This window comes from Oncorhynchus keta, chromosome 23, assembly GCF_023373465.1.
Source record: "Oncorhynchus keta strain PuntledgeMale-10-30-2019 chromosome 23, Oket_V2, whole genome shotgun sequence".
Lineage (NCBI taxonomy): Eukaryota > Metazoa > Chordata > Actinopteri > Salmoniformes > Salmonidae > Oncorhynchus > Oncorhynchus keta.
In genome coordinates this window covers 15532546-15550902 of record NC_068443.1, presented here as the reverse complement: position 1 = coordinate 15550902, position 18357 = coordinate 15532546, and the positions used below count along the sequence as shown (strand labels likewise).

At 42.2% G+C, this 18357-nt stretch overlaps 1 pseudogene; it reads left to right on the top strand.

The window, feature by feature from the left end:
* The window catches only part of LOC118402505 (leukocyte cell-derived chemotaxin 1-like), a 30680-nt pseudogene continuing 12323 nt past the window's right edge, over positions 1–18357 (top strand).

The window sequence follows — 18357 nt, the reverse complement described above, 5'->3', positions numbered from 1 at the left end:
ATGGCCGGGTGTTCAGAGAAAGAGCCCATCGCCTTAGCGATGACCTGCAACAGTTTATGCCACCAGTAAGCAGCCTATATCATATATCTTTGCTTGTAAAGTGTGCCAGATAGACTACTCTCAGAAAACTTTGTTTGGACATTCCACGAAGACACCTGCTCATTCTGAGGGAGGTGTTGTGGTTGAACTGAACTTTTATTAGCGCAACTCATTATAAACACTTTATGAACTTTGTGTAGGTGGCATTCATGTGTAAATGGCACATGTGTTCACCGCAGGCATACACTGCTGTGGCCATTAAACCGGCTGCCACCAGCCACCTGCTGACGACCCGGGATTGTGGTCCTTATCGCCAGGGCAATTCTGCTGCTGTTTGGGGCTATCGGAGCATTTCACTTCTGGAACAACAACGACAACCATGTAAGCATTTAAACATTAGTCCCTCTGACGATAGCGAGTTCAAGAAACATTGGGCCTTGAACCAGCCAGCGCATCTTGTTTTTCAAGAGTTAAGAGGGTAGCTGAATAGAAGCCTTGTATGTTTCTGAGACTGAGGGTCCTGCTGATGTACCGGGGTCGAGAGGTGTGAGGACCTTGCTACTTTAAAAATACTTTGTTAGGAATTTCTCAATGCGTTTAATTGTGTAGGCTTTGAGTGCAGGGTAGTGTCTGTCTGTGCCTGTTTGTCTTGCTGTTTCTAGGATGTGGATGGGGGAATGTAAACAAAACACCCATTATGAACCTCCCCACTAAGCCATATATAGAATCTACATAATCTACAGAATCTTCTCTCTCACACACAGTAAATGAAAACTGAAACTAAAATAAAAACTGAAATTGGAAACCCACTTTTAAAACTGAAACTAAAATAAAAATGAAAATATTACAAAAACTCAAACTATACGGAAATTACTTTCTTTGACTGCAAACAAACTAAAATAAACTGAACCAAAATATAAATGCAACATGAAACAATTTTAAAGATTTTACTGAGTTACAGTTCACATAAGGAAACCAGTCAATTTAAATAAATTCATTAGACCCTAATCTATGGATTTCACATGACTGGGCAGGGGTGCAGTCATGGGTGGGCGCACTGGGGACCCAGTTCCAGCCAATCAGACAGATTTTTCCACACAAAAGGGCTTTATTACAGACAGAAATACCCACGCCGCCCCATCCCCCCTCAGACGATCACGCAGGTGAAGAAGCCGGATGTGGAGATCAAGGGCTGGCGTGGTTACACGTGAGGCCGGTTGGACTACTGCCAAATTCTCTAAAATGACGTTGGAGGCAGCTTATGGTAGAGCAATTAACATTCACTTCTCTGGCAACAGCTCTGGTGGACATTCCTGCAGTCAGCATGACAATTGCACACTCCCTCAAGACGCATTGTGTTGTGTTACAAAACTACACATTTTAAAGTGTCCCCAGCACTCGGTGCAACTTTGTAATGATCATGTTGTTTAATCAGTTCCTTGATATGCCACACCTGTCAGGTGTGTGGATTTATTAGCAAAGGAGAAATGCTCACTAACAGGGTTGTAAACAGATTTGTGCACACAATTTGAGAGAAATAAGCTTTTTGTGCATATGGAACATTTCCGTTTTTTATTTATTTCAGCTCATGGAATATGGGACCAACAACTCACATGTTGAGTTTATATCTTTTTTGTTCAGTGTAAAATAAAATAAATGATCAATTATATTTAAAATCAAATGTGGTTTTCAAGCTGGTTTTTGAATGGGGTTTTCGAGCTTCTGAATCTCGGTCGGCTAAATGCTGCCAGTAGATGCCAATGTTTCACATAGGCTTAGCTTGTGCATCGCTATCCCTAGCTATCACTACCTAACAGGGAAGAAATCAGAGGGCGAGCACGGAGTGTGACTGGGCCAAGCTAAAACAACTTCTGAAGTTGCAGGAGCCGTTCTCATGCCACACTGATCAACTTCAGACTGACAGCTAGTTGATGTCTGATGTGGTGATGTGCCTTCTAAACCTTGGGGCACCCAGTTTTGGTCAACTACTGTTGCAAAACAGAACGTCTTGTTTGGTTGAACAGAAACACACAAGCAGCATGGCTGTGAACTGATAGAGTTGTGATGACTTGTTGTATTGCTTATGTTTTTGCTGTTGTTGTTGCTGTATTTATTAACCCTATTGGAAGGGGTTACTTGTGATACATGTTTAATATTACAAAACAATATTACAAAACAAAACATGTCAAACGTGCCATGTGCCATGACTTCATGTGTTTTTCCCCTCTTTCAGTGAGATAAAGGTAAAGGTACTTGATTATTCTTATATCTACTATTCAAGTTTCAAAAAAGCATTAGATTTGTGTAAACATGGGCAAGACAGTTTCCTTCCATCATAATTATTGCACCAGACTAGGTGCTTATCCCTTAAATACAATTCACATAAGATTGATTTATCATTTAAACCTAACCAAATAAATCCATTTCCTGGCCATGAAGTTGTACGGAGTCCTCTACTGGCCAAAAGCCTGTTAGCATGGGCAGCGCCATTGAGGATTTTTACCGTTTTGATTTAGACAACTGGGCGGGACTTCCAACTTCATTGACTGATCCCTCCAGATGACCCTGTTGGCATGACCTGATGACCCGGTTGGAGTCGTGACATCAGGATGGATCAGCCAATTCATTTGACTTCAAAAGAAGAAAATGGACTATTTCAAGATGGAGAGGGCCTCAATGGCACTGTGCATGCTCTCACAGAGGAATGGCAGCCGTTTTACAGGCTCTTGACCAATTGTCCTATTTTGTGTATTTCTTTTGCACTGCTCTTAACTTTTTTTTAACATAATGTTTCCGCTATCGTTTCCTATGACCGAAAACAGCTTCTGGACATCAGAACAGCTATCACTAACCTCAATTTGAACGAGGACTTCTACTTCAATGATTCGGAAGTGAAAGAAGCCCTACTCTCCGACACAAAGGCCAAGGCCAAGACGGTGCTATAGAGGTTGGCGCGAGGGCACAGTGATGAGCCTACAGTTGGAGAATTACTAAATCGCCTCTACCCTCTGTTCTATTGACGTGCACAATCGCTGGAGAATAAACTGGATGAGCTCCATTCGAGACTATCCCATCAATGAGACATTAAAAACTATAATTCACTACGCTTCTCAGAGACATTGCTGAAAAAGGACATGTGTAACAGTATAACTTTAGACCGTCCCCTCGCCCATACCCGGGCATGAACCAGGGACCCTCTGCACACATCAACAACAGTCACCCACGAAGCATCGTTACCCATCGCTCCACAAACGCCGCGGCCCTTGCAGAGCAAGGGGAACTACTACTTCAAGGTCTCAGAGCAAGTGACGTCACCGATTGAAACACTATTTAGCGCGCACCGCTAACTAAGCTAGCCGTTTCACATGGATAATATACATCTAGCTGGTTTTTCTATTCATCGACAGGACAGAACGGCAGAGTCCGGTAAGATCAGGGGGGTGGTGTGTGTCAGCTGGTGCACTATCTCTAATATTAAGGGGGTCTCAAGGTTCTGCTCACCTAAGTGATAAGCTGTAGACCATATTATTTACCAAGAGAGTTTTCATCTGTATTTTTCACAGCTGTCTATTTACCACCACAAACCGCTGCTGGCAGTAAGACCGCACTAAATGAGCTGTATAGAGCCATAAGCAAACAAGAAAATGCTCATTCGGAAGTGGCGCTCCTAGTGGCCGGTGATTTTATTGCGGAAAAACTGAAATCTGTTTTACCTCATTTCTACCAGTATGTTACCTGTGCAACTAGAGAGATAAAAACATCTAGATCACCTTATTACACACACACAGAGGCATACAAAGCTCTCCCCCACCCCCAATTTGGCAAATTGGACCATAACTATATCCTCTTGATTCCTTCTAACAAGCAAAAACTCAAACAGGAAGTACCAGTGACGTGCTCAGAAGTGGTCCGATGAAGCGGATACTACGCTACAGGACTATTTTGCTAGCACAGACTTGAATATGTTCCGGGATTCATCCAATGGCACATCAGTTACTGGCTTCATTAATAAGTGCATCAACGACATTGTCCCCACAGTGACCATATGTACCTATCCCAACCAGAATCCATGGATTAAAGGCAACATCCGCACTGAGCTAAAGGCTAGAGCTGCCGCTTTCATGAGCAGGACACTAATCTGGACACTAATCTTTGCCCGCTTTGAGGATAACACAGTGCCACAGACGCAACCCGTTACCAAGGACTGTGGGCTCTCCTTCTCCATGGCCAATGTGAGTAAGACGTTTAAGCGTGTTAACCCTCGCCAGGCTGCCGGCCCAGACGGCATCCCTAGCCGCGTCCTCAGAGGATGCGCAGACCAGCTGGTTGTGTGTTTACGGACACATTCAATCTCTCCCTGTCCCAGTCTGTTGTCCCCACATGCTTCAAGATGGCCACCATTTTTCCTGTACCCAAGAAAACAAAGGTAACTGAACTAAATGACTATCGCCCCGTAGCACTTCAGTATCACTTCTGTCATCATGAAGTGCTTTGAGAGACTAGTGAAGGATCATATCACCTCCAGCTTACCTGTCGCCCTAGACCCACTTCAATTTTCTTAACGCCCCTATAGATCCACAGATTATGCAATCCCATCACCCTGCACACTGTCTTATCCCATCTAGACAAGAGGAGGAATAAGATTAATAATGCTGTTCATTGACTATGTCTCAGCATTCAACACCATAGTACCCTCCAAGCCTATCATTAAGCTCGAGGCCCTGGGACTGAACCCCGCCCCGTGCAACTGGGTCTTGGACTTCCTGACAGGCCGCCCTCAGGTGGTGAAGGTAGGAAACAACACCTTTGATCATCCTCAACACTGGAGCCTCACAAGGGTGTGTGCTCAGTCCCCTCCTGTACTCCCTGTTCAGCCATGACTGGCCAAGCACACCTCCCACTCAATCATCAAGTTTGCAGACGACACAACAGTAGTAGGCTTGATTACCAACAATGACGAGACATATTATAGGGAGGAGATGAGGGCTCTGGGAGTGTGGTGCCAGGAAAATAACCTCTCACCCAACATCAATAAAACAATGGAGATGATCGTGGACTTCAGGAAACAGCACCCCCCTATCCACATCGACGGGACCGCAGTGGAGGAAGGTGGAAAGCTACAAGTTCCTCAGCGTACACATCACTGACAGACTGAAATGGTCCACTCACACAGACAGTGTGGTGGAGAAGGTGCAACAGTGCTTCGTCAACCTCAGGAGACTGAAGAAATGTGGCGTGTCACCTAAAACTCTTACAAATCTTTATAGATGCACAATTGAGAGCATCCTATTGGGCTGTATCACCTTCTTGATAGGGTAACTGCACCACCCGCAACCGCAGGGCTCTCCAGAGGGTAGTGCATTCTGCCCAACGCATCATCGGGAGCAAACTACCTGCCCTCCAGGACACCTACAGCACCCGATGTCACAGGAAGGCCAAAAAGATCATTAAGGACAACAACCACCCAAGCCACTGCCTGTTAACCCCGCTATCATCCAAAAGGCAAGGTCAGAGCCCAGCATCAAAGCTGGGACAGATAGACTGAAAAAACACTTCTGTCTCAGACTGTTAAATAGCCAACACTAGTACATAGAGGCTGCCTACATAGACATGAAATCATTGGCCACTTGAATAAATGGAACACTAGTCACTTTAATAATGTCTACATAACTTGCATTACCCAACTCATATGTATATACTGTATCATATACTATTCTACTGTATCTTATTCTATGCTGCTCTGACATTGCTCGTCCATGTATTTATATATTCTTAATTCCATTTCTTTACTTAGATTTGTGTGTATTGGGTATATGTTGTGTAGTTGTTATATATCACTTGTTAGATATTACAGCACTGCCAGAGCTAGAAGCACAAGCATTTCGCTACACCTGCAATAACATTGCTAAACATGTGTATTTGACCAATACAATTTGATTTGATTTGAAATGCCTTCTATGCTCGCTTCGAGGCAAGCAACACTAAACCATGCGTGAGAGCTCCAGCTGTTCGGAATGGCTGTGTGATTACTCTCTCCTTAGCCTATCAGAGTGAGACTTTTAAGCAGCTTAACATTCACAAGGCTGCAGATCCAAATGGATTGCCAGGACACGTACTCAGAGCATGCGCTGACCAGCTGGCAAGTGTCTTCACTGACATTTTCAACCTCTTTCTGACCCAGTCTGTAACACCTACATGTTTCAAGCAAACCACCATAGTTCCTGTGCCTAAGAACACCAAGGTAACCTGTCTAAATGACTACCGACCCGTAGAACTCACATCTGTAGCCATGAAATGCTTTGAAAGGCTGGTCATGGCTCACATCAACACCATCATCCCAAAAATCCTGGACCCACTCCAATTTGCATACCACCCCAACAGATATACAGATGATGCAATCTCTATTGCACTCTACACTGTCCTTTCCCACCTGGACAAAAGGAACAGCTACTGTTTATGAGAATGCTGTTCATTGACTACAGCTCAGCGTTCAACACCATAGTGCTCTCCAAGCTCATCTCTAAGCTAAGGACCCTGGGACTGAACACCTCCCTGGACATCCTGACGGGCCACCCCCAGGTGGTGAGGGTAGGCTGCAACACATCCACCACGCTGAACACGGGGGTTTGCCGCGCATGACTTCAACACCATCAATAAGTGTGCCGACGACACAACGGTGGTATGCCTGATCACTGACAATGATGAGACAGCCTATAGGGAAGAGATCAGAGTCCTGGCATTGTAGTGCCAGGACAACAACCTCTGCCTCAACGTGTGCAAAACGAAAGAGCTTATTGTGGACTACAGGAAATGGAGGGTCGAACATGCCCCTTTCATTTTGACGGGGCTGTAGTGGATCGGGTCGAAAGCTTCAAGTTCCTCAGTGTCCACATCACTAAAGACCTATCATGGTCCGAACACACCAACACAATCGTGAAGAGGTCATTACAACCCCTCTTCACCCTCAGTAGGCTGAAAATATTTGGCATTGGCCCTCAGATCCTTAAAACGATATATAGCTGATCCATTTAGAGAATCTTGACTGGCTGCATCACTGCTTGGTATGGCAAATACTCTGCATGCTACCGCAAAGCGCTACAGAGAGTAGTGCGTACGGCCCGTATCATCACTGGCGGTACCAGAGCGCCAAGTCTGGGACCAAAAGGCACCTGAACAGCTTCTACCCCCAAGCACACACACTACATACACTCACACGCACAAAATACACACACACATGCATATTGACGCCACACGCACACTCACACAGACACAATTTCACACTTCACTTACGCTGCTGCTACTCTATTACATATCCCGATTAGGGTTGAATGGCGGGAACCCAGTTATCGAGATTTACAGGGATTTACCACCCAAAACCTCCCCCTTAATTAAGTTAACTGCGAGAAACCGGTAAATTACAATAAATGATTTTTTGAACAGCATGGAGTGAAATGGAACTGGTAAATTATATGTGATGTCTAAATCTGGTTTCTCTATGGCCTCTGCAAGTTGAATCAACGCTCAGCATGGGGACAGATAGCCCATCACAGTATGGAGCGCAGTTCACAATGTATTGTAAACCTATCATTTCATCATGGTAACTTTTTTACTTGTGACAGGTAGGCTTGCATTTGCTGAAGCATTGTCTATGCTACAGTAATATCAAGACCGAATTTACCCATCTCCATCTGGCTTTCAGGGCTCACCTTGTTTTTTTTATTGTAACGATTTTTAAATTGATTTCAGAGTCAGAGTTTTACAATCAAATATGGTTGTTTTAAATCAGTGATCACATACACGGTATCACAATGCTGACATTTCATGAAGCTATACACGGTATCACAATGCTGACATTTCATGAAGCTATACACGGTATCACAATGCTGACATTTCACAAAGCTATACACGGTATCACAATGCTGACATTTCATGAAGCTATACACGGTATCACAATGCTGACATTTCACAAAGCCTTACACGGTATCACAATGCTGACATTTCACGAAGCCATACACGGTATCACAATGCTGACATTTCACAAAACTATACACGGTATCACAATGCTGACATTTCACGAAGCCATACACGGTATCACAACGCTGACATTTCACGAAGCCATACACGGTATCACAATGCTGACATTTCATGAAGCCATACACGGTATCACAATGCTGACATTTCATGAAGCCATACACGGTATCACAATGCTGACATTTCACGAAGCCATACACGGTATCACAATGCTGACATTTCATGAAGCCATACACGGTATCACAATGCTGACATTTCACGAAGCCATACACGGTATCACAATGCTGACATTTCATGAAGCTATACACGGTATCACAACGCTGACATTTCACGAAGCCATACACGGTATCACAATGCTGACATTTCACGAAGCCATACACGGTATCACAACGCTGACATTTCACGAAGCCATACACGGTATCACAATGCTGACATTTCATGAAGCCATACACGGTATCACAATGCTGACACTTCACGAAGCCATACACGGTATCACAACGCTGACACTTCACGAAGCTATACACGGTATCACAATGCTGACACTTCACGAAGCCATACACGGTATCACAACGCTGACATTTCACGAAGCTATGCACTGTATCACAATTCTGACATTTCATGAAGCTATACACGGTATCACAATGCTGATATTTCATGAAGCTATACACAGTATCACAATGCTGACATTTCACAAAGCTATACACGGTATCACAATGCTGACATTTCACAAAGCTATACACGGTATCACAATTCTGACATTTCATGAAGCTATACACTGTATCACAATGCTGACATTTCATGAAGCTATACACGGTATCACAATGCTGATATTTCATGAAGCTATACACGGTATCACAATGCTGACATTTCATGAAGCTATACACGGTATCACAATGCTGATATTTCATGAAGCTATACACAGTATCACAATGCTGACATTTCACAAAGCTATACACGGTATCACAATGCTGACATTTCACAAAGCTATACACGGTATCACAATGCTGACATTTCACAAAGCTATACACGGTATCACAATGCTGACATTTCATGAAGCTATACACTGTATCACAATGCTGACATTTCATGAAGCTATACACGGTATCACAATGCTGACATTTCATGAAGCTATACACGGTATCACAATGCTGACATTTCATGAAGCTATACACAGTATCACAATGCTGACATTTCACAAAGCTATACACGGTATCACAATGCTGACATTTCACAAAGCTATACACGGTATCACAATGCTGACATTTCATGAAGCTATACACGGTATCACAATGCTGACATTTCATGAAGCCATACACGTTATCACAATGCTGACATTTCATGAAGCTATACACAGTATCACAATGCTGACATTTCACAAAGCTATACACGGTATCACAATGCTGACATTTCACAAAGCTATACACGGTATCACAATGCTGACATTTCATGAAGCTATACACGGTACCACAATGCTGACATTTCATGAAGCTATACACAGTATCACAATGCTGACATTTCATGAAGCTATACACAGTATCACAATGCTGACATTTCACAAAGCTATACACGGTATCACAATGCTGACATTTCACAAAGCTATACACGGTATCACAATGCTGACATTTCATGAAGCTATACACGGTATCACAATGCTGACATTTCACAAAGCTATACACGGTATCACAATGCTGACATTTCACAAAGCTATACACGGTATCACAATGCTGACATTTCATGAAGCTATACACTGTATCACAATGCTGACATTTCATGAAGCTATACACGGTATCACAATGCTGACATTTCATGAAGCTATACACGGTATCACAATGCTGACATTTCACAAAGCTATACACGGTATCACAATGCTGACATTTCATGAAGCTATACACGGTATCACAATGCTGACATTTCACAAAGCTATACACGGTATCACAATGCTGACATTTCATGAAGCTATACACTGTATCACAATGCTGACATTTCATGAAGCTATACACGGTATCACAATGCTGACATTTCATGAAGCTATACACGGTATCACAATGCTGACATTTCACAAAGCTATACACGGTATCACAATGCTGACATTTCATGAAGCTATACACGGTATCACAATGCTGACATTTTTACACGGTATCACAATGCTGACATTTCACAAAGCTATACACGGTATCACAATGCTGACATCTGTATCAAAGCTATTTACACGGTATCACAATGCTGACATTTCATGAAGCATACACGGTATCACAATGCTGACATTTCACGAAGCTATACACGGTACCACAATGCTGACATTTCATGAAGCTATACACGGTATCACAATGCTGACATTTCTGAAGCTATACACGGTATCACAATGCTGACATTTCATGAAGCCATACACGGTATCACAATGCTGACATTTCACGAAGCTATGCACTGTATCACAATTCTGACATTTCATGAAGCTATACACGGTATCACAATGCTGATATTTCATGAAGCCATACACGGTATCACAATGCTGACACTTCACGAAGCCATACACGGTATCACAACGCTGACATTTCACGAAGCTATACACTGTATCACAATGCTGACATTTCATGAAGCCATACACGGTACCACAATGCTGACATTTCACGAAGCCATACACGGTATCACAACGCTGACATTTCACAAAGCTATACACGGTATCACAATGCTGACATTTCACGAAGCTATACACGGTACCACAATGCTGACATTTCATGAAGCTATACACGGTATCACAATGCTGATATTTCATGAAGCTATACACGGTACCACAATGCTGACATTTCATGAAGCTATACACGGTACCACAATGCTGACATTTCACAAAGCTATACACGGTATCACAATGCTGACATTTCACGAAGCCATACACGGTATCACAATGCTGACATTTCATGAAGCTATACACGGTATCACAATGCTGACATTTCACAAAGCTATACACGGTATCACAATGCTGACATTTCACGAAGCCATACACGGTACCACAATGCTGACATTTCATGAAGCTATACACTGTATCACAATGCTGACATTTCATGAAGCTATACACGGTATCACAATGGTGACATTTCACGAAGCCATACACGGTATCACAATGCTGACATTTCACAAAGCTATACACTGTATCACACTGCTGACATTTCATGAAGCCATACACGGTATCACAATGCTGACATTTCATGAAGCTATACACTGTATCACAATGCTGACATTTCATGAAGCTATACACGGTATCACAATGCTGACATTTCATGAAGCCATACACGGTATCACAATGCTGACATTTCACAAAGCTATACACGGTATCACAATGCTGACATTTCATGAAGCCATACACGGTATCACAATGCTGACATTTCACAAAGCTATACACGGTATCACAATGCTGACATTTCACGAAGCCATACACGGTACCACAATGCTGACATTTCATGAAGCTATACACTGTATCACAATGCTGACATTTCATGAAGCTATACACGGTATCACAATGCTGACATTTCACGAAGCCATACACGGTATCACAATGCTGACATTTCACGAAGCCATACACGGTATCACAATGCTGACATTTCACAAAACTATACACGGTATCACAATGCTGACACTTCACGAAGCCATACACGGTATCACAATGCTGACATTTCACAAAACTATACACGGTATCACAATGCTGACATTTCACGAAGCCATACACGGTACCACAATGCTGATATTTCATGAAGCTATACACTGTATCACAATGCTGACATTTCACGAAGCCATACACGGTATCACAATGCTGACATTTCACAAAACTATACACGGTATCACAATGCTGACATTTCACGAAGCCATACACGGTACCACAATGCTGATATTTCATGAAGCTATACACAGTATCACAATGCTGACATTTCACAAAGCTATACACGGTATCACAATGCTGACATTTCACGAAGCCATACACGGTATCACAATGCTGACATTTCATGAAGCTATACACTGTATCACAATGCTGACATTTCATGAAGCTATACACGGTATCACAATGCTGACATTTCATGAAGCTATACACGGTATCACAATGCTGACATTTCATGAAGCTATACACTGTATCACAATGCTGACATTTCATGAAGCTATACACGGTATCACAATGCTGACATTTCATGAAGCTATACACGGTATCACAATGCTGACATTTCATGAAGCTATACACGGTATCACAATGCTGACATTTCACAAAGCTATACACGGTATCACAATGCTGACATTTCACGAAGCCATACACGGTACCACAATGCTGATATTTCATGAAGCTATACACAGTATCACAATGCTGACATTTCACAAAGCTATACACGGTATCACAATGCTGACATTTCATGAAGCCATACACGGTACCACAATGCTGATATTTCATGAAGCTATACACGGTATCACAATGCTGACATTTCACAAAGCTATACACGGTATCACAATGCTGACATTTCACGAAGCCATACACGGTATCACAATGCTGACATTTCATGAAGCCATACACGGTATCACAATGCTGACATTTCATGAAGCTATACACTGTATCACAATGCTGACATTTCATGAAGCTATACACGGTATCACAATGCTGACATTTCATGAAGCCATACACGGTATCACAATGCTGACATTTCACAAAGCTATACACGGTATCACAATGCTGACATTTCACAAAGCCATACACGGTATCACAATGCTGACATTTCACAAAGCTATACACGGTATCACAATGCTGACATTTCACAAAGAAGCAAAGCCATACACGGTATCACAATGCTGACATTTCATGAAGCTATACACTGTATCACAATGCTGACATTTCATGAAGCTATACACGGTATCACAATGCTGACATTTCACGAAGCCATACACGGTATCACAATGCTGACATTTCACGAAGCCATACACGGTATCACAATGCTGACATTTCACAAAACTATACACGGTATCACAATGCTGACATTTCACGAAGCCATACACGGTATCACAATGCTGACATTTCACGAAGCCATACACGGTATCACAATGCTGACATTTCACAAAGCTATACACGGTATCACAATGCTGACATTTCACGAAGCCATACACGGTATCACAATGCTGACATTTCACGAAGCCATACACGGTACCACAATGCTGACATTTCACAAAGCTATACACGGTATCACAATGCTGACATTTCACGAAGCTATACACGGTATCACAATGCTGACATTTCATGAAGCTATACACTGCATCACAATGCTGACATTTCATGAAGCCATACACGGTATCACAATGCTGACATTTCATGAAGCTATACACGGTATCACAATGCTGACATTTCATGAAGCTATACACGGTATCACAATGCTGACATTTCACAAAGCCATACACGGTATCACAATGCTGACATTTCATGAAGCTATACACGGTATCACAATGCTGACATTTCATGAAGCTATACACGGTATCACAATGCTGACATTTCACAAAGCTATACACTGTATCACAATCCTAACATTTCACAAAGCTATACACGGTATCACAATGCTGACATTTCATGAAGCTATACACGGTATCACAATGCTGACATTTCACGAAGCTATACACGGTATCACAATGCTGACATTTCATGAAGCTATACACGGTATCACAATGCTGACATTTCATGAAGCTATACACGGTATCACAATGCTGACATTTCATGAAGCTATACACGGTATCACAATGCTGCCATTTCACAAAGCTATACACTGTACCACAATGCTGACATTTCATGAAGCTATACACGGTATCACAATGCTGCCATTTCACAAAGCTATACACTGTACCACAATGCTGACATTTCATGAAGCTATACACGGTATCACAATGCTGCCATTTCACAAAGCTATACACTGTACCACAATGCTGAAATTTCACGAAGCTATACACGGTACCACAATGCTGACATTTCATGAAGCTATACACGGTATCACAATGCTGACATTTCACGAAGCCATACACGGTATCACAATGCTGACACTTCACGAAGCCATACACGGTATCACAATGCTGACATTTCATGAAGCTATACACGGTATCACAATGCTGACATTTCATGAAGCTATACACGGTATCACAATGCTGACATTTCACGAAGCTATACACGGTATCACAATGCTGACATTTCACAAAGCTATACACGGTATCACAATGCTGACATTTCACAAAGCTATACACGGTATCACAATGCTGACATTTCACAAAGCTATACACGGTATCACAATGCTGACATTTCACAAAGCTATACACGGTATCACAATGCTGACATTTCACGAAGCCATACACGGTATCACAATGCTGACATTTCATGAAGCTATACACGGTATCACAATGCTGACATTTCATGAAGCTATACACGGTATCACAATGCTGACATTTCATGAAGCCATACACGGTATCACAATGCTGACATTTCACGAAGCTATACACGGTATCACAATGCTGACATTTCACGAAGCTATACACGGTATAACAATGCTGACATTTCACGAAGCTATACACAGTATCACAATGCTGACATTTCATGAAGCTATACACGGTATCACAATGCTGACATTTCACGAAGCTATACACGGTATCACAATGCTGACATTTCACGAAGCTATACACGGTATCACAACGCTGACATTTCACGAAGCTATACACGGTATCACAATGCTGACATTTCACGAAGCTATACACGGTATCACAATGCTGACATTTCATGAAGCTATACACGGTATCACAATGCTGACATTTCACAAAGCTATACACGGTATCACAATGCTGACATTTCACGAAGCTATACACGGTATCACAATGCTGACATTTCACGAAGCTATACACGGTATCACAATGCTGACATTTCACGAAGCTATACACGGTATCACAATGCTGACATTTCATGAAGCTATACACGGTATCACAATGCTGACATTTCACGAAGCTATACACGGTATCACAATGCTGACATTTCATGAAGCTATACACGGTATCACAATGCTGACATTTCATGAAGCTATACACGGTATCACAATGCTGACATTTCACGAAGCTATACACGGTATCACAATGCTGACATTTCACGAAGCTATACACGGTATCACAATGCTGACATTTCATGAAGCTATACACGGTATCACAATGCTGACATTTCACGAAGCTATACACGGTATCACAATGCTGACATTTCATGAAGCTATACACGGTATCACAATGCTGACATTTCACAAAGCTATACACGGTATCACAATGCTGACATTTCACGAAGCTATACACGGTATCACAACGCTGACATTTCACGAAGCTATACACGGTATCACAATGCTGACATTTCACGAAGCTATACACGGTATCACAATGCTGACATTTCATGAAGCTATACACGGTATCACAATGCTGACATTTCACGAAGCTATACACGGTATCACAATGCTGACATTTCACGAAGCTATACACGGTATCACAATGCTGACATTTCACGAAGCTATACACGGTATCACAATGCTGACATTTCATGAAGCTATACACGGTATCACAATGCTGACATTTCACGAAGCTATACACGGTATCACAACGCTGACATTTCACGAAGCTATACACGGTATCACAATGCTGACATTTCACAAAGCTATACACAGTATCACAATGCTGACATTTCACGAAGCTATACACGGTATCACAATGCTGACATTTCATGAAGCTATACACGGTATCACAATGCTGACATTTCACGAAGCTATACACGGTATCACAATGCTGACATTTCATGAAGCCATACACGGTATCACAATGCTGACATTTCACGAAGCCATACACGGTATCACAATTCTGACATTTCACGAAGCCATACACGGTATCACAATTCTGACATTTCACGAAGCCATACACGGTATCACAATTCTGACATTTCACAAAGCCATACACGGTATCACAATTCTGACATTTCACGAAGCCATACACGGTATCACAATGCTGACATTTCACAAAGCCATACACGGTATCACAATTCTGACATTTCACGAAGCCATACACGGTATCACAATTCTGACATTCCACGAAGCCATACACGGTATCACAATGCTGACATTTCACGAAGCTATACACGGTATCACAATGCTGACATTTCACGAAGCCATACACGCTATCACAATGCTGACATTTCACGAAGCCATACACGGTATCACAATGCTGACATTTCACGAAGCTATACACGGTATCACAATGCTGACACTTCACGAAGCCATACACGGTATCACAATTCTGACATTTCACGAAGCCATACACGGTATCACAATGCTGACATTTCACGAAGCCATACACGGTATCACAATGCTGACATTTCACGAAGCCATACACGGTATCACAATTCTGACATTACACGAAGCCATACACGGTATCACAATTCTGACATTTCACGAAGCCATACACGGTATCACAATGCTGACATTTCACGAAGCCATACACGGTATCACAATTCTGACATTACACGAAGCCATACACGGTATCACAATTCTGACATTTCACGAAGCCATACACGGTATCACAATTCTGACATTTCACGAAGCCATACACGGTATCACAATTCTGACATTTCACGAAGCCATACACGGTATCACAATGCTGACATTTCATGAAGCTATACACGGTATCACAATGCTGACATTTCACAAAGCTATACATGGTATCACAATTCTGACATTTCACGAAGCTATACACGGTATCACAATGCTGACATTTCACGAAGCCATACACGTTATCACAATGCTGACATTTCACGAAGCCATACACGGTATCACAATGCTGACATTTCACGAAGCCATACACGGTATCACGATTCTGACATTTCACGAAGCCATACACGGTATCACAATTCTGACATTTCACGAAGCCATACACGGTATCACAATGCTGACATTCTTTTACTTCTGGCTTGTGGCAATAATATAATTCACAAATTAAAGTTCAAAATTCAAACAATGCAGATTGTCAAATGAATTTCCGATACAACAGAATACTAATCAGCTACCAATTGATTTTCTTTTAAATATACAGCTGAATATATAGGCTACCTGAGCCTGCATGACATGAGCTGTCCTCGCCTTCTCACAGCTTGGATAGAAAGTAAAACCAGTCTGTTAATGTAAAAAAAATACTGTGAGTCCACCCTCAAAACGCTAGCTTAGTAGGGATTGTTTCATTATGAAGTTTACTATCTTTAGTTACTGTACCAGTCCAAAGTCTGGACACACCTTCTCATTCAAAAGTTTTTCTTTATTTTTGTAACGCCCGAAGAGTGATGGGTGTGGAGTCAGGCGCAGAGAGCAGAAGATTCGAGGGGAAAACGCTTTAATGTCCAAAAACAGGAACGCGTACAATGGGTGACGCCGAACACAGGCGTAAAACACAACCCAAGTATCACTGGTATAACCCGGACAGCGACAACCCAACAACAATCAATACACCTCTTACATATACAGCAACAAGCCCGCACAAACACAAGCGGGCTAATCGAATTTAAATAACCCCAACCCAAAAATCCCAACAAGGAACAGGTGAAAACAATTAGACAAAACCAAACGAAAAGGGAAAAAGGGATCGGTGGCAGCTAGTAGACCGGTGATGACGACCGCCGAGCTCCACCCGAATGGGAAGGCACTCGAACACTTTCGGTGACAATTTTAAACTATTTTCTGGACTCATCAGACCAAAGGACAGATTTCCACTGGTTTAATGTCCATTGCTCATGTTTCTTGGCCCAATCATGTCTCTTCTTCTTACTGGTGTCCTTTAGTAGTGGTTTCTTTGCAGCAATTCGACCACAAAGGCCTGATTCACGCTGTCTCCTCTGAACAGTTAATGTTGAGATGTGTCTTTTACTTGAACTTTGTGAAGCATTTATTTGGGCTGCAATTTCTGAGGCTGGTAATTCTAACTTATCCTCTGAAGCAGAGGTAACTCTGGGTCTTCCTCTCCTGTGGCGGTCCTCATGAGAGCCAATATCATTATAGCACTTTATGTTTTTTGCAACTACACTTGAAGACACTTTAAAAGCTCTTGAAATGTTCCTGATTGACTGACCTTCATGTCTTAAAGTAATGATTGACTGTCATTTTTCTTTGCTTATTTGAGCTGTACTTGCCATAATATGGCCTTGGTCTTTTACCAAATAGGGCTGTTTTCTGTATACCACCCCTACCTTGTCACAACACAGCTGATTGGCTCAAACACATTAAG